At 42.7% G+C, this 23,139-nt stretch overlaps 1 long non-coding RNA gene across 1 annotated transcript in view; it reads right to left on the bottom strand.

Annotated features, from left to right (window-relative positions):
• Positions 1–7,066: 7,066 nt before the first annotated feature.
• The window catches only part of LOC109283275 (uncharacterized), a 47,246-nt gene continuing 31,173 nt past the window's right edge, over positions 7,067–23,139 (bottom strand). Inside the window, exons 4-7 of the long non-coding RNA XR_009464123.1 lie at positions 19,535–19,662; positions 19,374–19,443; positions 18,788–18,934; positions 7,067–7,282 (exon numbers count right to left, since the gene is read on the bottom strand). This is a non-coding gene — a long non-coding RNA (uncharacterized LOC109283275). The remainder of the gene's footprint in view (positions 7,283–18,787; positions 18,935–19,373; positions 19,444–19,534; positions 19,663–23,139) is intronic.

Genomic DNA, 23,139 nt, shown 5'->3' with positions numbered 1-23,139 from the left:
TGTGAAGTATAGTATTTCCAGAAGTGAGGCAGTGGAGTGAAGAAGGGTTAGAAGATAGGAACAGGGAATAATGAGTTCGGCTTTGTCAGACTTGTGGTGCTCAAGGTCTTTTGTATGTGAATGCATGCCAAGTGTGCTACAGATAGGGGTGGGGTACGCAATAAGTGGCAACTAGTTCAGTCTTATATTGCAAAGTTTAGCAGAGCTTCCAGGGTTGAGCTGTATTGCCACCAGTGGTTAAAATATGGATTTACAAAATAAATAGCTGGTCAGCAGAGGCAGGGAACGGGTGCATTGGAGCAGTTGCATCTCCTTTGATTACTTTACCACCAAAAGTTTAAAACCAACTGCTTGGAAGTGGGAGCAGCATTTCAATTTAGGCAGCATACAATGAGTTATGGCTCATTGTAATCTATCTGACCCCTTCTAAACTACTCATCCTACAGGTGTTAATTATACCCTCTCCTTTTTTAATGGATGTTAGTGATGTTCCACTAATCAAGCTAATCTTTTTTTGCAGGCCTGCTGTTTATTAGCTTCTACTTTTAATGTAAGTTCTATTTCACAGCCCTGCAAACTATTTTTAACTCTAATTAAAAATATCAGCTCAGGTGTGGAAACGTTAACTCGTGATCAACTCAGGTGTGGAAATAACATTTAGTGAAGCATTGGATGCAGTGTCAAGATTTTCAAGAAGGCTAGATTTTAGTTTTGCCTAGTTTGTTTGTGTGTTTTAAAAAAATATACAAATATAACCCTTCCATCAGGCACTGATCAACAGCAACAAGGGCCGGGTTCAAATTTCAGGGTACCAAGTAAGTTTTCACTGTGACTTAAGCCCCCACCCAGAAATCTGGGATCACTGAATTTGGCTGTGTCCGTCATAAACAAACCCTCTCCTCACAAGCAACATAAACACAAAAAGGACAGATTTTTAAAAAAATAGAAAACAAAAGCAAGGAAAACACCAAATGCAGTTTGAAATAATATCAGCTACAAGGTATAGTATACAGTTTGTACCCTTTTTGGGAGATTCCCCCTTGCCCAGGCAATCTGGGACTACGTGGGGGGCTCACACACAGGGTTAGTTTTGGGGGTTTGTACCCCTATACCTGGCTACTCAGCAAACAGGCTGGATGGGGGCCCATACCAAAAGACTTCTATGAGCTGTCCCTTGGGATCATTGTACCTTGGGGAATGGCTAGACTGCCTAGGTCCTTCTGCAAAGTCAAGGGCCCCTTGTTGCTCTCTGGGAAGCTGCAGGGTGCTGATTTCCACTTTCATATGGTGGCTTTGAGGGGGTGGCTTGTAACTTCAGTCAGCATACCACACCCCAAAATTCCTAGTATCAATCCTCAGCTCTGCTGGGGCAGAAAACTGCAAAAGGACTCAAAAGAGGAGTCAGGTCTATTCTAGTTTGGGCCTGAACTGCAGATACATTCAGCTACTTAGCTAGGCTGAGACGAAAGAAACTGCAACAGCCACAAAAAGGACCCAGGCTTATCCTACATGACAGCCTGAACAGCCAGTGGGGCAGAGCTATACAGCTATGCTGAGACATGATAGCTATAAAACAACAAAAGGGGGCCTAGGCCTATTTGCCCTGGGCCTGGACTTAAGCAACAGAAGGAGACCAGGCTAATCTGGCTGCAGCCTGGACATCTAGTCTCAGCTACACAAATAGTCTGAGACAAAAGAAATTGAAACAGCAACAAAAAGGACCAAGGCCTCCTTGCACTGGGCCTGCTTCAGCTACACAGCTAAGCTGAGATGCAATAACTGCAAAACAGCAAAGTGGCGGGGGGGGGGGGTAGGCGTATCCTGGCCAGTAACTGCTAGGGCTCCATTCCCAGGGTCTGAATTAGACTTGGGGGGGGGGGGGGGCTGCAAAAAGGTTGGGCTGCCCATAACAATGTGCTAACAAAAATAGGAGACCCCTCCCCAGGTTATGATTTTTAAATCTTATAGGAGGGCTCTCATCTCTTATGGGGGGGAGGGGGGTAGTTCACCCCCCTCCAAGCTCCTCCATAATTCGAACCCTGTTCACTCCTGGTCAGTTTGTTCCAGGAGGGTTAACACCCCCCCCCCCATAGTATTATACATAGTATTATATCATTTAAGGCCTTAAGCCTGGCCCATATCTGCCAGCAAAACTGCTAGGCTCCAACCCTGGTGAGTCTGCTCCAGGGATTAATACGCCCATGGTATTATCCCACTCAAATCTGAGAAAAAGCAAAGGGGCAAAAAAGGGAAAGGAGCTGAGTCTCAAATTGAGACAGTCTTGCTTTTTCCTGTTGCCTTAGATTTTCCCTTCACAAAGCTCCAACTCACTTCTCCAGCGAAGAGGGGAGGAGACATTCCCACGGGGAGAAGTTCTCTGCAGTTCAGCCCCCCACTTCCTAACAGCAGCCTCTGTTGTCACTCTTAAAGAGAAAGAGGCCTGAGTTTCAGCTGAGAGATTCCTATATGACGTGACATGACATTACACCCCCACATCCAATAAAGGGTTGCCAGGCTTCCAGCCTCTCTCTCAACCAATTAAAAAAGCACTGCCCAGTTTAGCCAATCCAGCTAGGGATCTGACCCCCACTGCCTAGGACTTTCTGGTTTCATCACACAGTTAGGGAGGGAGAGAGGGGTTCTAAAACCAAAGCCACTGGTATCTGCCTACATGCAATTTCTCCTCAAATCACCAAGCCACACAAGAAGAGACCAGATAGTAAAATACAGCATGTATAAAAGACATACAGGCTTCCCTTGCTTTATGCAGGTTCTGAATGTGTGAATTCACTCTTATGCAATGATCCTTTTTGTACCAAATATTCATTATATGTAAGGTAAATTACTCATTTGTGATCAGTGTGGTGGAAGCCTGCAGTCAGTTGCTTTGTGTGGAGTATTGTGGGAGTGTCATGCACCAAAATACAATCTCCTGTGTGGATCTGTGCTCCTCGCTCGTTGTCTGCAATACATGTTTCTCTAGTTGTCATCCCCGTTATGTCCTGTGCTTGTGTGTACTGTCTGTAGTCGCTGAGTACCAAAATTGTCTTGTAAAAGCGGTAGAAATGGGCCTGAGTGTCAGTACAGTTGAGGTCTTAGAACGTATCCCTGTTTGTTACATTGTAAAGTGGGTTCCCTTTATGTAAATTTGAGTTATGCACCATTTTCCAGGAATGCATGTACAACATAAAGTGAGGGACACCTGTAATTATATACAGCAAGTATGATAAAAAACTAATTATACTTTAAAACTAAATATCTAGCAACATGAGAACTAAAACACACTTTGAAGTACAAAATGGCTTGTACATTTTGTATGTCTGATGCATTGTATGCTATAGCAAATTAATGCACAATCCAATAAAGTTATATTTGTTTTTGCTTCAATCTTACACTGAAAAATATAACCCTAGGCCTCTAGCATGTTAATAAAGCTTTTAGTTTCTTTTTATCTGAAGAAAAATCTGTGTTGTGTTTATATGAGATGATGCACCACATCATTTGCACCCCCCTTTTCAGAATCCTAGATCTGCCCATGTTGGTAGGTATGGGCCTTAAGACTAATTGTGTAGTTATAGCCTGAGTAGCAAGAGACTTTTTTAAGCTAGAAGAGCATATTTCTGGGAACCTGAACTGAAATAACCCCACCTGGGGTTGGAAAGTGAACAAAGCGAATATTATAGAAGTATCTCTAGCAGAAAAGTAATACTTTAAAATGTAGGTAAATGAGAGAGAGCATTTGAAGTAAAGAAAAAAAAAAACATTCTGATGGCAAAGTACATAAATATGTTGTTCTGTTCCTTTTCTTTTGGCTTCTTAAAAAATAAGTAATTACCAGACATTGCTCACTAAATAGAAGCTGACTACTTTTCCTGCCTAATCTCCAGATGTATATTGAATTACAGAGTCCTTAGTATGGATAATAAAAACCTGCATTCTCAATTTCCTTGAATAAAATGTCAGATTCAGAGTTTTTCAGAACTGCTTGGTTCAACCTGGTATAGGAAAATGTGATATCTCAGTTTCTGGTGTCAAAAGAGGCTGGACTTTTAGGACCCTGCCATGGCTCAGAGAAGAGGAAGCTGCTTATATACACTTGGGGGTCAGATCTTAATTGATCTTTAAGGTGCCTTCACTTCATTTCAATACCTTAAATTTTAAACCTGGCTCAAGAGAATGATACAAATTAACAGGGTTAGGTACCTAGACTTCCTAAATGGTGAATGGTGTGACCTAAGTGCTTCCCACTTCAGACTTGGTGTATCCAGGCCCCACAAACAGGGAGATGTCTCTCTTTTGAATATGGTCATGGGAGCCACTCTTTGCCCAATAGTTCTCTGGGGAAGAGCACTTGCTCAGGAAATCAGAGACCTAAATTCTAGGCCCTCCTCAGTTCCCATTTTCAGGAGTGTCCTAACTGGCAGGCTATGGACTAAAGGCTGGGTGTATCCCTTCCCTCCCCATTGAAGATGGCTCCCTATCAGCCAAGAGTGAAAGAGTAATCAGTGGTACCAGAAGGAAAGCAAGCGCTACTTTGCAGTGTACCAAGTCATTCTGGTATTCTCATGGGCTGGGGAAGTGCTGGATTCTGATTCCTGCTTCCAGGGCTATTTCTGTTGTTAACCTATTTCTGCCTTACCTAAATATCTGCAGACTTTGTCAGCAGTGTCAGCAGTGATCTGATAGTTACTTCCAGGTCAGGTGTTAACTAAAACCAGGCCTGGATGCATTATAAAGAGTGAAAGATGACTTGGCAGATAGTCTTTCAAGGACAAAGGTGGTGGTGGTGGGGAAGATATGGACATTGAAAGTACATGGGGAGCAGTAAGAAGAGAAGATTGAGATGATCATAGTGATTGAAAAGAAATGAAATTAGTTTTACTGATGAGCAGATGTAACTGGTTTTGAAAATGAGAGCAAGGAATTTGAATCCAATCCAGGAAGTGACAGAAAAAGCAGGATATCCTACACTGAGGAGCAAAGGGATTTATAAAGTAGCGAAAGAGATAATCAGGCATAAACATTCTGTAACCTGCTTTCTTGTCTGACATGCATAAGTTTATATAAGTATCACTTTAATAAATATCTTGGATACAGTTTCAGTTAGGCTGTAAAGACCCTCTTGGACTGCTTATAAATTGAAATATTTACAAGTCTGTGTGTCTCCTTTCCATACATAGAGGGCTAATTATTATTTGTTTCTTCATAATGAAGGGCCACGATGTCCTATTGGCCTTAGCAACAGCATTTTTTTGCTTTAGGAATTGGAGGAAAGAAATAGCTTCTATACCTTGTGGCTGAATGTTATGATAGTTATATATTCAATAGATTTGAACTCAAATCTTTTTCATTCGCTATTTTCTCACTGATAATCTTTTCTCTGTTAGCCTTCCTCTATTTGTAAAGTAAGCAGACAAATATCTCCCTTCACTTTTGCAAACAAACTTTATAATGTCATCCTATTCACAGCAAACTAGGAAAACCTTTCTGCATTGTTTGTTAAATGCAGTCATAGTTAGATGAGATCATTTCCTAGAGGTGAAATATGCATAATGTCTATGCAGCATTATTGCTGTAACAGGAATCCCCAAGCTTTGTTTGGAAGTTAATTAGAGTCTGTCTGGGGAATGATTCAGGCTGTATTGTATGGTTGAGTATGTGTACGGATTGCAGAATACAAATCATACTTATGTTTTTACTTAGTCTGGCGGTAAAAACAAATTACCATTTGATATTTTAATCATAAACTTACAGCTGTGAAATGTGATGTTAATAAATACTTCACATACAATAACATTATTAAAATTAAGTTTACACAAAGAAATAGTTACCTGCAGGCTGTTACATGTTAACATATTTAAATTCCCTATATTATATAAACAGTTGCATCAAAGCCTACATTAGAGTGAAGTCTTTGAGGTTTAAAAATTATTAAACTTCTTCAGTGTGCACAATGTTAAAATTTAATGTTAACAACTATATTATTGTAGTGACAATTTTTCTTCCTGAGAGAGGCAAGCAAAAGTCTTTTAACTGATTGGGTGGCTTTGACTTGTAAAAATTAATAGCAGGAGGTTGTGACAGAAAGCAATCATCTACACTTGCTATTAATGTACCTCAATAAACTCCAGTACACTTTGTACCAGAATCAGCTGTTTCCCAGGTGCAGCGTCTTCACATGCTCCCAGGACCACAGCAAACTGAGATGGGCAGAGCAGCCCTGGGCTGGTAGGTGCCCTGGGGATTGAGCCCCAAGCTCTGGTTGGTGGTGTTGGGCAGTAGAGGGGCTGGCTGTGGTATGAGGGTGCTACAATGCAGGGCTAGGTGGCATGCAGCCCCCTTGCTGTAGCACCCTTGTACCCCAGCCAGCCCCAGTCACCGTCCACACATCAGTGTGTCATTCCTTTTTTTTCCTTTTTTGTAATCTATTCCAGATAGCAAATTATCAGAATTTATAGATATTTAAGATTTTAAGACATGTATTAAGTAGCATCTAAAAAAGCAAATATATCTCGTGGGAAACCATGAATATGTACACTGCTGGAATGTTTCTATATTAGTAAGTGTTCACCTATTTTACCTGAAGTTTCTGGTAGGAATGTAATTTGTAATATTTTTGGCCCCAGCCTAAAGTGTTTACACAAATAGGTAGACTCAGAAATCCTACCTTAGTGAATTCACATATATAAAGCTACTTGTGCATAAATATCTGCAGTTCTGGGACTTCAAGGAAAGCAGTTACATTTGTAACTGTTAGCTTTAAAACCCTAACTTTTTAAGGATAATGCAAGCTGAGAGATATTTTATACCAGTCAACTGCATATCATTGTTACTGTGGTATGAAATACCCATGTGGTATGAGATACATATAGGTGTTTCTATTTTTTTTTAATTAAAAGGCTATTTTAAACTTGAACTTCAACAATTATAATAGAATAACCTCTAACAAATATAAGCCTGGAGTCTTTATTCAGGGTAAACCTCCCTTGGATTCCTATTAAAGGTTAAATTTTATGATCAGTTACAGAAAATGACATATATCAGAAAGGTATTTTACCAGCAAGTTTATTTTGCACGTTATGACGCTCTTTTTCATATATATTTATTTATATTCCTACACATACTTCCACAGGAAAGAAAGTACCTACGATATTCAAAGCATCTATGACATTCCAAATCCAAAGGGACTTGACAAAAGAGCATGAGACAACTTTTTCAGTTGGAAATGTTTCTGCAACATCGAAATGTTTTGCCAGTTTTTCTTGGTTTTATCTAATTGTTCCTGTTGAAAAAAATTCAAGAGTAAGAATGAGAATTTAAACCATTTCAAAAGAAATCATTTTGATTCAAGACAATTTTTGCTTAAAATTTCTCTTAAGAATTCCAAAATTAAAACCATGAATGTGAAATGAGATCATAATGCTTTGTTTGGCCAGAAATGTCATTTTTGTCTACGTCTTGATTTGCTGAAAATTTCTGGTTTCTCCCTTCAAAATGCCTCAAATTTCTAGCAAACCAGGAAATTATCTATTTGCACAGCTCACCTTAGTCTTACAACAGGTCAGTGAGACACTTGAGCTTCTGGAAACATTCATTATAATGTCCTATTGAACACTAGAACTCACATCAACAGGGCTACAGGGAAATTTGATTGTGAAAGTTACACTTATATATTGCTACTCAAAAATGTTTTAATTGTAAAGATGGAGGTAATAAAAGGTTAAATGTTGCAAATCAAGTTCAAGTATTTCTTTAAATATTTCTAATATTCACCTTTTATTACAATTACTTCAACTGTCAGTTTAATAGAAAGGTAATTTGTGCTATGCACGCATAATTTCTTATAATGTCTCACAAAAATATACATTAAAGTAGAACCCTAAGAATTCATTAAAAATAGAAGCTTGTTTCAAACATGTTTTAAGGACTGAAATGCCCAAATACTTGGGTACCTGAACTAATTATAGTGAAAGCCAAAATTACTGCAATGTTATTTTGGACAAAGGTTGAAATTTTGCACTGAATTGTCTGAGAACTTTAGCTATAATTCATAATCTAGGAACACTATGATGGACTGAAGATTAGGAAGAAAAAAGAAAAGGCAGATGAGCTATACATCTAGGTTAGTAACTTTAAAACTCTACAAATATAAAAGAGTAGTGATGAGGAAGAGACATCTCCCTAAAATGTAGATGCAAGGGTACAGTCACACTGTGCAAAATTAGCCACAATGACAGTTGATAGAATCCTGCTACAGCATGAGCAATAAAAGGCTGGTGAGTCATTGTTCCAAGTATTTAGGGTCACTAAAAATGACACTGTAAAAACTAATTTTACCAACTTTTCATATTGACTTGTCTGCTCTGGTTGTAGTTTTCTATTTTAAGTGAGTTTAGATGAGGAAAATAAAAGGGATTTATATATCAAATAATTTTACCAACATTCCAAGTAATATGTCTAGTGTGTACCAATAGGAGATTACTTCCTCTAAGGCATGTGCATATTAATGTGATGCAATAAACTCCAGTGCATATTGTGCTGGAGTTTACTGTTCTCCTGCACCATATTTACATGTGCAACCAGGACCACAGCACATAGAGCCAGGTCAGAGCAGCACCCACTGTCAGAGGGCCCAGGGGTCAGCCTGCCAGCCTGGTGCTGCTCTGACTTGGCTCGAGGGGCTGGTTGGCAGGCAGCCCCTGCACTGAAGCACACTTATGCCTCAGCCAGCCGCATCTGATGCCAGCTGCATCAGAGTCTACACATACATTGCTGCAGAGTAAAAAACTCCGCAGCAGGATAGTACTTGTATTTACAAGTAGTACCCTGCTGAGGAGTTTATTAGTTTATTCCAGCCTAATAGTCCTGCATGTGTAGATGCCAAGATACTTACTGTGAAGCTAATTAGGCAACTCCACAGTAAACGTCTCTTGCTGACAGTAGCTTGGCTGAACTTGGTGTACTATAGGTTGAATTCAAGCCTTGTCTACTCCCCCATCTATTTCAGGGAAGGAAGGGGTATTAGCATCTCTCATTCTTCCAGTGGACTGTATTTGTTTCAGAAATAGTGTCTCCTGCCATGCATGGCAGGACATGTTATTTTTGGGATGGGGGCATAACATTCCTCTGATCCTCATTGTGTCATTATATTGATGTCTGCCAGGGGCTTAAGTCTACCCCATGCAGCAAATAGGCATGGTTATATTTAAGAAATGACTTCTGATTGCCCAGATGCAGGATCCACGGTGGAGGGGAAAGCAAAGCAGGCAAGAAGGCGACCTTTCTTCTTGTTCTTCATAGTTGCAACAAAACAAAATAACTTAAGGAGCACCTCTTCAGAAACAATAAAGGCTTAAACAGAAAATAAATATTTTGGAATAGCTTTTCTGTACTTTTCAGAAATTTTATTTGTATTACATAAATTATTGTAGTAGGAAGTATATATCTGTTGATATGGGAATTAACAGTTAGAAGAGGATACAGTGCATAGATGAACCCTGAAATAGCTTTAGGGTTGTTTAAAAAAAAACCCCAAAACAATTACAGACTGAATTGGTGAGTATGGGTCCTTGTTAAATACTGTGCTAGGAAAAGTTGGCAGGTCATTGAGATGAGTTATTAGATTTCCCTGCTGACAATCAGTTGAGCCTCCCATTTTTCATCTGTTGACAAGAGAGTTGCACTGTGTTAGCAAGTGTAATTTATCTGATGAATCACTTTAGCATTTAAGCATCTGCATCCTTTTAGGAAACTCTGACATGGACAGCAAAAAAGGAAAACTGAAAAAGACTATGATCAGGTTGTAGTGTGAAGTTCCTCATAACAGTTTTCATACAATAATTACTTATCTAAAGATAACGTGTGCTCCTTTGAAACTACAATTTTCAATCTTTTTGTTTGTATTGTTTCTGCATCTGCTTGCTAGGATTCTAAACAGGAAGTTAGAGCAAATAACTTTTGAACAGAAGAAATATTTTAATAGATTTGTGAAAAAGTATATTCCCAACTGAGTTTTATTAGAATTTTGTTTGCTTTAGCATCACCATGTAAAGTCACATCCAGGCTTCATTCTCCAGAAATTCCAAAGGAGTAATTTCTGTCTTATCAGAGGTAGCTTTCAAACTCTGTTGTTTTATTTCATATCTTTTGCTTGCTTCAGACTCAGAGGTGGTTAGCCATGTTCCTCTGAAGCCAGACAGAGAATAGGGCTGGGTAGCACCCTAGAGACTAACTAGTTCAGAGATAAATGAGCTTTCATAGGAAGCAGCCTATTTTGTCAGATGCTAAGGTGCTACCCTGTCCTACCTTCTACCAGATTGGAGAGTTGTAAACTGTAAGATTTTATTTTTATCTTTTACACCCACATGTATAGATCTATGTTTAAGGGTTTTTATGCTTAGTTTCTGTCATTTTTTGGATCTGAAATATCTGTATGTGTTGCTGAAGTTAGGTGCGAATGTGTGGGAGTAAATGTGAGATTAGGCTAGTATGAGAGTTTACAATACTGATGACTCTTCAGGCATTTTCAGTTGTAGTCTGCTCAGCCACTTTTTTTCTCGAGATGAGTGGGCATTTAGATCTTGAAAATGAAATGTATATATCTTTGAAAATGTGCTGGCTTCCTACACATCTTCTGACTAGAATCTTTAGCCTGACTTTCTGTTACTATTATATTATTGGATTGGTACATACTGCCAATGAATGATTCTGTCAGGATCTCATAAGGAAATATTTCAGGCAAATGCTGAAATGCACATGAAGTAAAGGAACAGTTTATAACAGCTGTGAACTCTTGACAGCACCAGCCATTTAAGTACATATGTGCCACAGGATATTAAAAACCTGCATTGCCTTGACTTAGAAATGACTACATTTTTTTCATACAAGCCATTCCATACCATGGGTTTTGGTATATAGATGCAGATGAATCACAGCAAGTACAGTTGATGATTTAGCTGTAGGGATTCTGTGCCAGTAGTATTTGGGTTCTTCCCAAGAATTATATACTGTCAGAGTGTCATAATTTATTCTCTTGTCTTCTATCTCCTCTTTTTAAGAGGAGATGGAAAGAAAAAATGTGTGTGGTACTTAAATAGCTTTTCAGGGCACAGGATTTCTCAGCCTTTTGAGCATTTAATGAGGTTCATTGGTCAGTTTAAATCCTTGATATTACAGATGTCATAAGGATATCTGATGCAGGCTATTTTACAAATTGTTGTATGCTGTATGACCATTTTCCAGCACTGAACTTAAAAGCTTCATTCCCCAATTTAAGAAGTCCACATTGCAGTTTGTCCTTGAATTAACCCCAAATAGTCTTTTGTTCCTAATCTCTAGTTACTTTTTTATTGATTAAGTCAGATTTGCAAATTTCTGATGCCCTTGTATTTGTCTCTCACTTTGTTTTATTTGGTCTGACTCAGATCATTAGTGCTTGTGTGTCTTTGCTTCATCTCTTAAAGAAAGGAAAGGATGTTTATTGTTACAAAATCTGTTTTCTTTGGAGAAGCTTGTTCAAACTAAATGGTTATCTAGTTTGAACACATAGTACTTAGGGCCTTGTTACTAGGCCTGTGCAAATAGACAACTATTCTATTTGGATTCAGATTCATCTGATTTGATTTGTATATCTGAATTGCTTCTCTGATTTGATTTGGAAAAGATTCAGCCATAGGGTATAATGCTGGGGGGGCGGGGAGGGGAAATCAATGAAATATCTATAACTTTGTTGTTTTTTGGCTAATTCAGATGAAACTTGCAGGGGTGGTAGCTGCTGCTGAGGGCACGAAGCCTGAAAATGGAAATGGAGGCATGGGGGGGGGGGGGGGCGGAGAAGGGGGATGTAGCAGCGCAGGTAAAAGTGCAGAGGTACCTGGGGAGTCAGATGTCTGAGTTTTGCTTACCTGTGGCCAGAGGTGCAGAGCCCCAGAACCTAGACTCCGCCTGCAGTTTTCACCCCCTGTGCCTTAACACACACACAGTCACCTACGTCATGAGTTTTGATTTCAGGATTTAAGGTGTAGTTTCTCAGAAACCCCTTCACCTATCACCTTGACACTTGGCAGGCTTCATGCTCGTAGCAGAGGCTACCATTTCTGCACATTTCATCCAAATCAGCCAAAATACAACAAAGTTATAGGTATTTCATTGATTCCCCATTATGCCCTATGGATGAATCTTTTCCGAATCTATTCAGAAAGCCTAAAGCTTCTAGTGATTCAATTCCGATTTGTAGATTTGGCAGCTACTGTAGATGTGAGTTGCCACTGGAGGGCTGGTGATCCAGGACAGGTTTCTATCCCTGCTCTACAGCAGGGGTGTGAGAGATCTTGGGATACTGGTGGACTTCAACTTGGGTGCCATACCTTAATGGAACAGGAGCTGGCTAGTGTGGATCAGAGATAATCCTTCCCTGGAGTAGTTTAATTTTTGAGATACATAATGAGTGCTTGAAACCACTTCAAGCTGTTAATGTACAAACAATCCAGGGGTTAAGAGCTCCAGGAGCTGCCCAAAATTACCATGTAGCAAGACTCTTATACTCAAGTGGGACAATCATTTCTTAGTTGATTCTACCAGTTATTTGTTTCAGCTAATTGCCATGGCATTAGGTGCCTATGCCACCCTTTCCTAGCTGCCACATTTGGGTCTATGTGGGCACATCTACACATGTTGCTATGGTGATGTTGTTACTGCACCGTGATTTAGTACTTCCTTTTGGAAGTACTAAATCACCATGTAGTAACAGCCTGTACTGCACCATATGTGCCACACAGTTCTTTTTAGCAGCAGTTGCACCATAGCAGCGCGCTATATGCGGGGAGTGTGTCGCTACAGCAAAGTAGCTACTGGTCATGAGTAGATGCTCATGGTCATGGGCTGGTCATGTGTAGAAGTGCCCTGTATGATCCATTACCTCCTTTTCTGTTTCAGTGGAATATGAAGTAAATTGTAGAGAAGAATTTTTAAGCATTTTGCCTCAGTTTTAGTAACACTGTTTTATAGAAAAATCTTTTATATTCTCAGGAACTAGTTTGTAACCATGCCTGGTTAGAGATGAAATCATTCTGGTAATCTTTTATTAGGATACGTAGGTGGATTGAAGGAGGACACTGGGAGACTGTAAAATGGCAGGCATCAGCTTTATTAAGACAAAGTAAGCCGTGTTAGTCTGAAGTCAAGTAGAAGGCAGGGTAGATTTTCACCCTATAGTCTAACCAAAGTGTGTGTGTGTGTGTGTGTGTGTGTGTGTACACACAGACATACATAGCTTGCTCCTTTGCTGTCTACACTGGACAGATGGGGTACTTCCTACGTGAAAGGATGAATGAATACCAATATGACAGCTGCAGAAAGACATGCAGGACTGTGGTCGAACACTCTAATCTCCCTGAACTCTCCATTGCTGTCCTGAGGGTGGCTGCTTTTAGGCAGCAAACATTTAAAAACTGAACAGAACAGGAAATTGTGGAACAAGAAGTCATCCATAGACTGGTCTGTGTTAAGTATGTCATAAACAGGGACTATGGATCCTTATCCCATTACCTGGATTCGTTTTTTGTGACTCCTTTATTCCTATAGATTTATTGCTTGCTTGTTTGCCCTCCCCAGCACTGCCTCTCCCCATCCCTTCTGCCTCTTGTATTCAAATTTCTCTCTCCTTATACACTGCTTTGTGCACATCCCTTCACAGTATCTAATGAAGTAACTTTAGCCCATGAAAGCTATACATAGATGTATGTGCTTGTGTGTGCACAAATAGATAGATATCAATCTACTTTGGTTAGTCTGTAAAATTCAAATTACCCTGCCTTCTAGGCAACTTTATTAACTCAGTGTACCAGGCATTTTAAGTGGGTCCTGTGAAGAAGGTAGAAGGCTCTCACAATATAAACCAGAAATCAGGGTACTCTCCCCTTACCCGGTCATAGGATTAAGCCTGTTTTTTTAAAATCCTTTCATCCTTCAATTCTGTGAATGGGACAAGTGAGAGAAGAGGTACCAAATGCTGCTTTATGTACACAAAGGGCACCTATACACAAGTCCCAAGTCTGTGCCTATAAACGATTGAGTCTGCTGGAACATGCAATTGCCATGTTCCAGTAGCCTCCTTTAGTTCAAGCTCCCTCGCTGCCATTTTTATGTGTGAGGACACTGATACAGGAGAAAAGGCAGTGCTTTAATTGGAGCAGCTCTGAGAGCTGCTCTAATTAACGCATCACCCCTCCCCCACCCCCGGGGCACATGTGAAAGTGCCTGAAGACTTGAAAACTTTAGACCTCTCTTTGTCCAACATCCACTGGTGTCCTTTGTATTTGGAAGATGGCCTTTTATCTTGACACCATCTACAGTTTACAACAAATGAAACACTCCTGCAAACCCCTAAATATTTACTTTCTAAATCCTTTGCTTCATCACCTACAACTACCTCCACAATATTATAAGGACACAGAAGACACGTCTACATTAGACACTACTGCAGAGTGGTTACTGCTTATTTATTTAGTACTTGTATAAGCAAGTACTAAATAAATGCTCAGTAACAGGAGTTACTGTGCAGTAGTGCCCGTGACCATCTTTTAAGTGATGCTACTGCATAGTAACCTAATAATACCATGCGGTAACATATTAGCACTGTTGGTGCTGTGACATGCTACTATGCAGTATTATTTGGCTTCTGCACAGTCGCAGTCTTGTGTACATATGCCAGAATAATGCATCAGGCTTCTGGTAGTTTTGTCCCAACTGGAAAATCTCCTTCTTAACCCTGAAAACAAGCTGATTCTCTAATGGACAATATCTGAAAATACAACTTCTTTACTATGACTCAGGAGAGGGAGAGTGGGTCAGTTACAGAGAGCAGAAGACTCTAAATGTGCAATCAAAAAAGACTGCAATAATGAAGATGAAAAAGTGAGGTGTCAGTCAGGTGTAAGCCTCCTCAGTGAGCTAGGCAGAGAAAAAGAAAGAGCTTTTTTAGTTTTGCTACATTTGCCTCTTCCTTCTCTTTTGTGGACTGTTTATCATCTTCATTTTATTCAACTGTCCGACCCGTGGAGATGGGTCAGTAGTTTTAGGAAAGCAAGTGTGATACAGGAGGACAGGTGTAGCAATGAGTAACTTTTAATTGTTTTGCATTATTTTTGTGTCTTCATTTGAGAGAGTAATTATGAAGTCCCATAAGGTATGTGATATCTATTTATGTTCCTAGAAAAAAAATCCTTTTGTATATAAACTCTGTATGCACTGTTTTTTTTTAAAACAAAACAGGGAAATCTGTATGCTTCTACTTTAACAGATTAGTTCTGGTTTCTGCTGAGATTTTTTAGTGTGAGAAAGGAACTTACTCCCCTTCCCCAACCATCTGACATGTATTTTTAATTTGGCATTCTGCTACTTTCTCTTTCACTCCATCAAGTTTTGCAACCTCAGCAGAATATGGGCCAAATCAGTAACTGGCTGGAAGAGCTCCACGTTCTTTGCAATGCTGTAGGTGGCAGCATACTCTCTGCCTGTACTGATACAGTGGTATTACCTAGTGCTAGAAGGACCCTATACATTAGAGGATTTCACTTTTTGAATAAAACAAACAATGAAATAAAACTAAAAAAAAAAAAAAAAAAAAATATAGAAAAGAACAAGGTCCAGAACATATCTGTTTTAATGAGTATATAATCTTATCCCAGAAGCTGCTTTATTGGTCTGTGATAATTATATAATCAGTGATATTATTTTTTATTTATGGCACTGTTTCTCTTGGTTCCAGGATGGAAATTTCTTAACATCATTCCACCTAATAAATTGCCTGCTAAATCCTGATACATGATACTCATAGAAACACATACACATATTTAAAAAACATAAAAGACATATGACTATTTTTAACAGAAAAATGTTGACGTTTCATAGTTGGTAGGGTTGGAAGGGGCCTGAGCAGATCATCAAGTCAGACCCCCTGCCATGGCAGGAAAAAGTACTGGGGTCAAACGAGCCCAGCAAGGTGTTCATCTAACCTCCTCTTAAAGACCCCCAGGGTAGGAGCCAGCACCACTTCTCTTGGAAGTTGGTTCCAGATCCTAGCCGCCCTGACAGTGAAGTAGCGCCTCCTGATGTCTAGTCTGAATCTACCCTCTGCCAGCTTGTAACCGTTATTTCTAGTCACTCCTGGTGGTGCTCAGGGACTCCCCCATGCCTGCTGGTCCCCCCTGACTAGTTTGTAAATGGCCACTAGATCCCCCCTCAGCCTTCTCTTGTGGAGGCTGAACAGGTTCAGGTCCCTTAGCCTCTCCTTATAGGGCCTGCCATGCTGGCCCCTGATCATGCGGGTGGCCCTTCTCTGAACCATCTCAATGTTGTCCACAACCCTCCTGAAGTGCAGCACCCAGAATTGGATGCAGTACTCTGACTGTGGCCTGACCAGTGTCACATAGAGGGGGAGGATCACCTGCTTGGACCTGCTTGAGATGCATCTGTGGATGCATGACAAGGTACGGTTGGCCTTCCTGACCGCATCTCCACTCATTTTGGCATCAATAATGACTCCAAGATCCTTTTCTGCCTCTCCACTGACAAGAAGGGAGTTCCCCAGCCTGTAGGTATGCTGTTGGTTCTTCCTCCCCAGGTGCAGCACCTTGCACTTGTCAGTGTTGAAACCCAACCTGTTCTCATCCGCCCACCTCTGTAACCTGTCCAGGTCCAATTGCAGCCTATTCCTCCCTTCTAGCATGCTCACTTCCCCCCACATCTTAGTGTCATCAGCAAATTTGAACAGGGTGCTTTTTACCCCCTCGTCCAAGTCACTGATGAAGATGTTGAACACCATGGGTCCGAGGACCAAGCCCTGGGGGACCCCACTGCCCACATCCCTCCAGGTCGAAAATAACCCATCCACCACCACTCTCTGGGTGTGGCCCTCTAGCCAGTTAGTGAGGCATTTGACTGTGTAGGTGTCGACACCACAGTCCCCTAGTTTTTTTTAATGAGAATGGGGTGAGAGACAGTGTCAAAGGCCTTCCTGAAGTCTAGAAAGACTATATCCACTGCGACACCTGCATCTAAGGATTATGTGACCTGGTCATAGAAGGCCACCAGGTTGGTCTGACAGGACCTGCCTCTAATGAACCCATGTTGGTTGCCCTTAAGCATAACCTCCCCTGCTGACCCCTCGCGGACATGTGCCAGGATTATTCTCTCAAAAAGCTTACCCAGGACTGAGGTAAGACTAACTGGCCTATAGTTTCCTGGGTCCTCGTTCGTCCCTTTTTTGAAAGTGGGAACCACATTGGCCCTTTTCCAGTCCTCTGGCACAATGCTAGAGCACCACGAGTGCTCATAAAGCTGTGCCAGGGGTCCTGCAATGACCTCTGCTAATTCCCTCAGCACTCTGGGGTGGAGGCCATCAGGACCAGCTGATTTAAATACTTCCAGTCCCTCCAGAAGTTCTGACTAGATCCTCACTGACCCTAGGCCTGGGTGTGCCTCCCCTGGGGCCTAAGGGGGTCCCGGCGGACGGGCTGATCTGGTCCCTGCTCAGGAAAATGGAGGCAAAGAAATCGTTAAATAGGTTAGCCTTGTCATCTGGTGCGACAACCAGATTTACTAGTGTGTCTTGCAGAGGCCCCACATTACCCAGTACCTTCTTTTTGCCCCCTATGTATTTAAAAAAGGACTTCTTGTTGTTCTTGATCTGGGTAGCTAGTCCCAGTTCCATCTCCACCTTGGCCTTCCTGACTGCCCCCCTGCAGCCCCAAGCAACCAAGGTATAGTCCTCCCTGGTGATGGCCCCTCCCTTCCATTGGGTGTACACCTCACTTTTAGCTAGGAGACATTCCTGTATGCTTTTGGTGAGCCATGGGGGTTTTTGCACCCTCTTGCCCCTTTTGTTCCTTGTTGGGATTACCTCCCTTTGGGCGTGGAGGATCATCTCCTTAAGGAACGACCATCTTTTTGGACACCCGACTCTCCTCACCTCCGGGACCTCAGTACTTCCCCAACTATTCATCTTACCTCATTGAAATCAGCCCTCCTGAAGTCCAGGGCTGCTGCCTTGCTGCAGGCTTTTGCCACCTTGTGCTGGATGGTGAATTCCAGCAGGTGATGATCACTGTCGCCCAGGTGGTCGAGCACCTGCAGCCCCCTCATGAGGTCATCGCCTGTGGCCAGCACCAGATCCAACAAGGCATCTCCCCTGGCGGGGCTATGCACCTCCTGAGTTAGATGGGGGTCCTGTATCTCAGCTAGGAACCTATGTGAGCGGTCAGACCTGGCTGACTGCTCTTCCCAGCAGATGTCTGGAAAGTTCAGGTCACCCATGATGACCACATCTTTTGACCTAACTACCTCCGTGAGCGGACTTAAGAATTCCTGGTCTAGCTCTTCTCCTTGGTTGGGTGACCTGTAGAGGACCCCCACTGTTAAGTCCCTTTCCCCTCGACTCCCTTGTAGTCTAACCCAGAGCACTTCAGTGTGCCCCTCATCTGACCTTGTGCTACTAAATGAGGGTGTTTATTCCTTCTTAATGTAGAGTGCCACACCCCCACCTTTCCTCCCTGTCCTGTCCCTCCTGTACAGCCTATAGCCCTTGATATTCACTGCCCAGTCATGCGTTGGGTCCCACCATGTTTCTGTGAGCCCCATTATGTCTGGCTTGGTGCCAGCTAGCAGGAGGGTAAGTTCCTCCTGCTTGTTCCCCATACTACGAGCAATTTGTGTAGAGGCATTTGAGGCCTCTTGAAGATGTGTGCACTGTCCCCCTAATCTCAGTGCTGCCCGGGCCCCAGTTGCTTACCTGGGTATTCATTCTGCTCATCGTTGGTCCGGACTGGGCTGTTCTTGTGGGTGTCTCTTGGTTAATTGGTCCAAGGCTTCCTCCACCCTCATCTTCCCCGTCCTCTGATGAGCCTAGTTTAAAGCCTACCAGAGGAGATCCACCAACCTAGAAGAGAACACATGCTTAACTTTGGGGGAAAGGTGAAGCCCATCCCACCTGAGCATGTCTCTCGTCGTGATGTGCAGGTCATTGTCTAGGAAGCTGAAGCCTGCCTCAAGACACCATTCCCGAAGCCACCAGTTGGTCTCCCTGATGCAGGTCTCATGTTGTCTTCCACATCTGCTCACTGGTAGGACAGAGGAGAATACCACTTGTGCCCCTATCTCCCTCAGCACGCCCCCCAGAGCATGCTAGTCCATCATCAGGTGATCAGGGCTTCTCCTGGCCTCATCATTAGTACCCACATGGATTAGGACCATGGGGTAGTAATCGGTGGGCTGGATCATGGCCTGGATCATCCCCATCACGTCCCGAATCTTTGCTCCGGGGAGGCAGTAGACCTCACGTGTTGAGGGGTCCTGGCGACAGATGGAGCCCTCCGTACCTCTCAGGATGGAGTCGCCTATGATGATCACTCTACGTTTCCTCCTCCGGGTCTGCTTGGCTCCTTCGGCCTGTTCGGAGCACGAAGAGAGTGAAGTTGCCTCCTCACTGGAGGTTTCCTCCTCTCCTTCCTTCTCTTGCAGTGTTGCCAGGGCCTCATACCTGTTATCCAGCCAGACTGGAGGAACTGGTACTGCTTTGTTGCGAGCAGCCCTGGTTCTGGATGTGACCATTTGCCACTCAGCAGTCAAGGGCACCTCCTGGGGTGCTTCTTCCTTGTGTGCATGGTCCTGCAGGGAAAGGAAATGTTCAATGTGTAAAAAATATTTCTATCTTTTAATGTTAATAACTTCAGTATTCTTTGTTGGTTTATGCACTGATACAACTTGATATGATATAATTTGTTGGGTACTTGTAACAGGTCGCTCTCCCCAGTGCCATCTTTTGCGTTATATGCACCCTATGTGGGGGCACCCCTGGAGTCCTCTTAAGGTTTCCTGCTGTCTACTCGTGTGCCACATCTCAATGGAAATATTGTAAATGGGAGACTGCCTATTGTTTTTGTATGTTGGGGTCCTCTGACAACACTGGCCTTGGCCCCAGTCTCTCTCTAGCTAGGCCTCCCTGTCTAAACCCATCAGGTAGGGTTTGACTCCGAGGCTCTAGCTCTTTAGTCTTGGGGTTCATGGCCCTCCTTTTTGGCTCTAATCTGGAGTACAGCTTCCCTAGCCCAGAGGCCCATACACAGCCCTCCCTTCCCCACCACCCCCAGCCAGGGGATTGCAAGCTCGAAGCCAGTCAAAGGCTCCAGACTTCCAACGTTGCAGTTCAAAAAAGAAAGAAAAAAAAATACCACACACAGTTGCACCCTGGGTGCACCAGCCCCCTGGCCTTTTAGGCTTGCCCTCTCTGGCATTGGGCCTAAGCCCTGAATATTGTGCCTTCTCTGTCGCTGTGCCTATGCACCCTGACCACTGTGCCTATGCAGGTGCCAGAGTTCCCACATTATGGTGGGGCTCCAATGCGGCCTCCTCCTTCCCCAAATAGCTTCACCCAAATCACCAGATTTGTTCAATAACAAAAAACCCCGGAAAATATGAACAGTCCTGTCCATGGACTATAACTATCACCAAGAAATTATGATTAAAGAGGGCAGAATGCCAGCTTACAGTTTCTCAGGGGGTTGTGCTTCTGCTCCCCCACTGTCTGCTGTAGTCCTTCTTCTGGGGTTGCTGTTACTTCTCCTGGAGTCCTCAGTAGTTCCCCTCCTCTAGCCACTGGACTACTCTCCAAGGGGCCCTGGGACACACTCCTTCTCCTTTGGCTGCCAGACCTCTACTGCCACCCAGCCCAGGGTTTTTATAGTCCTGGTCTGCCCCCTTCCAGTCAGCTAACTAGCTGTCCAGGCTCAGCTTTTAACCCCCACCTTACCAGCCTGCTGTGCCCAGAAAGTTTGAGTCTTAAAAGGGCCAACCTGCCTTCTGGTGACAGGGCTAGTGTTCCCTGTTACAGGGGGAAAAAAATAACAGGAATCTTGTGGTATTTGGTGCATTAATAATAACTAAAGTAAAATCTATGTTATAGCTGTATTCCAGTATAGATACGCATAACACTTCTTCTGGTTAAATTGGTCTTGCACTTTCTTTGTGTATTATGGCCACAGATAGAAGTGACAATTTTTACCCAATCTGGCCCCTGAAAGTGCTCTATAGCCAAGACCAAACAGAAGTGCATAGCTGCAAAGCACTTTAAAAGGGCCTGATTCCTTGAAAATCTGAACCCTTATTGCATGAGGGTTCAGGTGAAGACATTTCAAAATGTAGCATCTTCAGTAACTTGCATCTGTCTGCTGACCAGCCTTAGAGCTGTTTTCAGAATGGGAGCAGGGAAAGGAATGTAGGCAGTTTGGTCTGGGGTTTTTTCAGCTCACCCTGGAGGGTGGGGTGGGTGGATTGGAGCCCCCTCACCTCAGGAAATGGGGGTGGGGGGGGTTCCAATCCACCCACCCCACCCTCCAGTGCTGGCTGGGGAATGAGTTCCCTCTGCTCCCTTTCCCCCCTCCCATTCAGAAAACAGTGCTCAGGATGGGAAGGAGGAGGGGCTGTTGCTAAGGGAAAGTGGCTTGCAAGCTCCCAGCCAGCATCTGGATTCCCCTCCCCTCTGGACCCCACTGTGAACATCTGTTTAGTTTGGAGGATCATTGTACCTCAGAATGCTTCCTGCAAGGCGTTATATGTTACAGTGGGGAATATATGTTATATAATATATGTTATATGTTACAGGGCTCTTCTGTCTGAGCCCTATGTTTAATACTTGGCCTACTCTTCCTATATACTACTAAGCACTACTTCACTCCATAGAGGTCTATGTTTCAGAAGTGATCATTCTTTTGATTTTGGTTGTTTGTGGTTTATGAAATACCAGTGTTAAATGAAATAAAACACCCATACTACTTTTAACTAACAAAGTTATCCTGAAGATATTGAAAAATTAGATCTGTGGCTTATGAATAGAAAAGCATCAAATCTTTGTCTAGGTATTTAAAACTGCTAGGGACTAAAGCTTCCTAGCTTTAGATACTTGTTTGCATCTGTTATATGAGGCATGCATTTGATGGAATGGTAATTAGTATTATACACACACAGAATATTATATTTGTAGCAATAAGTATCATAATTTTAAATGCTGATAATGTTGGAAGAATGATAAATCAGGCAAAGTTAAAATGTCAGCTATTCATCTGTCTTTTTTTCTAAAATATTGTGTTTTTCATATATTTTTTAAAGGATATGTTTAAAAATAAAAAGAGATCATGCAACAATGTGTAAGAGACAATGTGTTGCCTGATACTAATGTTCTGGGCCTGATCTTGAGAACTGATGGCATTCACAACTCATTAGTGTAAAAAACCAAAACATTGAAAAATGGAACCACTTTGTGGAACACAGTGGAACCACTGCAGAGTAGGAGTTTTGAAGTGATGGGAGCCCAAGAATGCAGAGTAGGAGTTTTGGAGTGATGGGAGCCCAAGAAGAGTGGCTGTGCCTTAAGGAAACAATCCTTTGGGCACAAAGCGAGACGATCCCCGTGCGGGGTAAAAGAGGGAAAGGGGCCAGGAGGCTTCCCTGGATGACTGCAGAAATCCAGGGCAGCCTAAGGGCCAAAAAGGGAGCACATAAAAAGTGGAAACAGGGAGAGATCACCAAAGACGAATATACCTCCTCTGCTTGTGCTTGTAGGGAGGGGAGGCAGTTAAACGGGCCAAAGCTACCATGGAGCTGAGGATGGCATCCCAAGTAAAGGACAACAAGAAATTGTTTTTTAGATATATAGGGAGTAAAAGGAAGGCCCAGGGAGGAATAGGACCCCTGCTAAATGGGCAGAAACAATTGGTGACGGACAGGGGGGACAAGGCTGAACTCCTCAACAAGTTCTTTGCCTCAGTGTTCCTAAGTGAGGGGCAAGACAAGGCTCTCACTGGGGTTGTAGAGAGGCAGCAGCAAGGCGCCAGACTTCCATGCGTAGACCCTGAGATGGTGCAGAGTCACTTGGAAGAACTGGATGCCTTTAAGTCGGCAGGCCCGGATGAGCTCCATCCGAGGGTGCTGAAGGCACTGGCCGACATCATTGCAGAGCCACTGGTGGGAATATTTGAACACTCATGGCACACGGGCCAAGTCCTGGAGGACTGGAAAAGGGCCAATGTGGTCCCCATTTTCAAGAAGGGGAGGAAGGAGGACCCGGACAACTATAGGCCAGTCAGTCTC

This window comes from Alligator mississippiensis, chromosome 8, assembly GCF_030867095.1.
Source record: "Alligator mississippiensis isolate rAllMis1 chromosome 8, rAllMis1, whole genome shotgun sequence".
In the NCBI taxonomy this organism is placed as follows: domain Eukaryota; kingdom Metazoa; phylum Chordata; order Crocodylia; family Alligatoridae; genus Alligator; species Alligator mississippiensis.
Note: the sequence above shows the minus strand (reverse complement) of the source record. Positions and strands in the feature narration are given on the sequence as shown.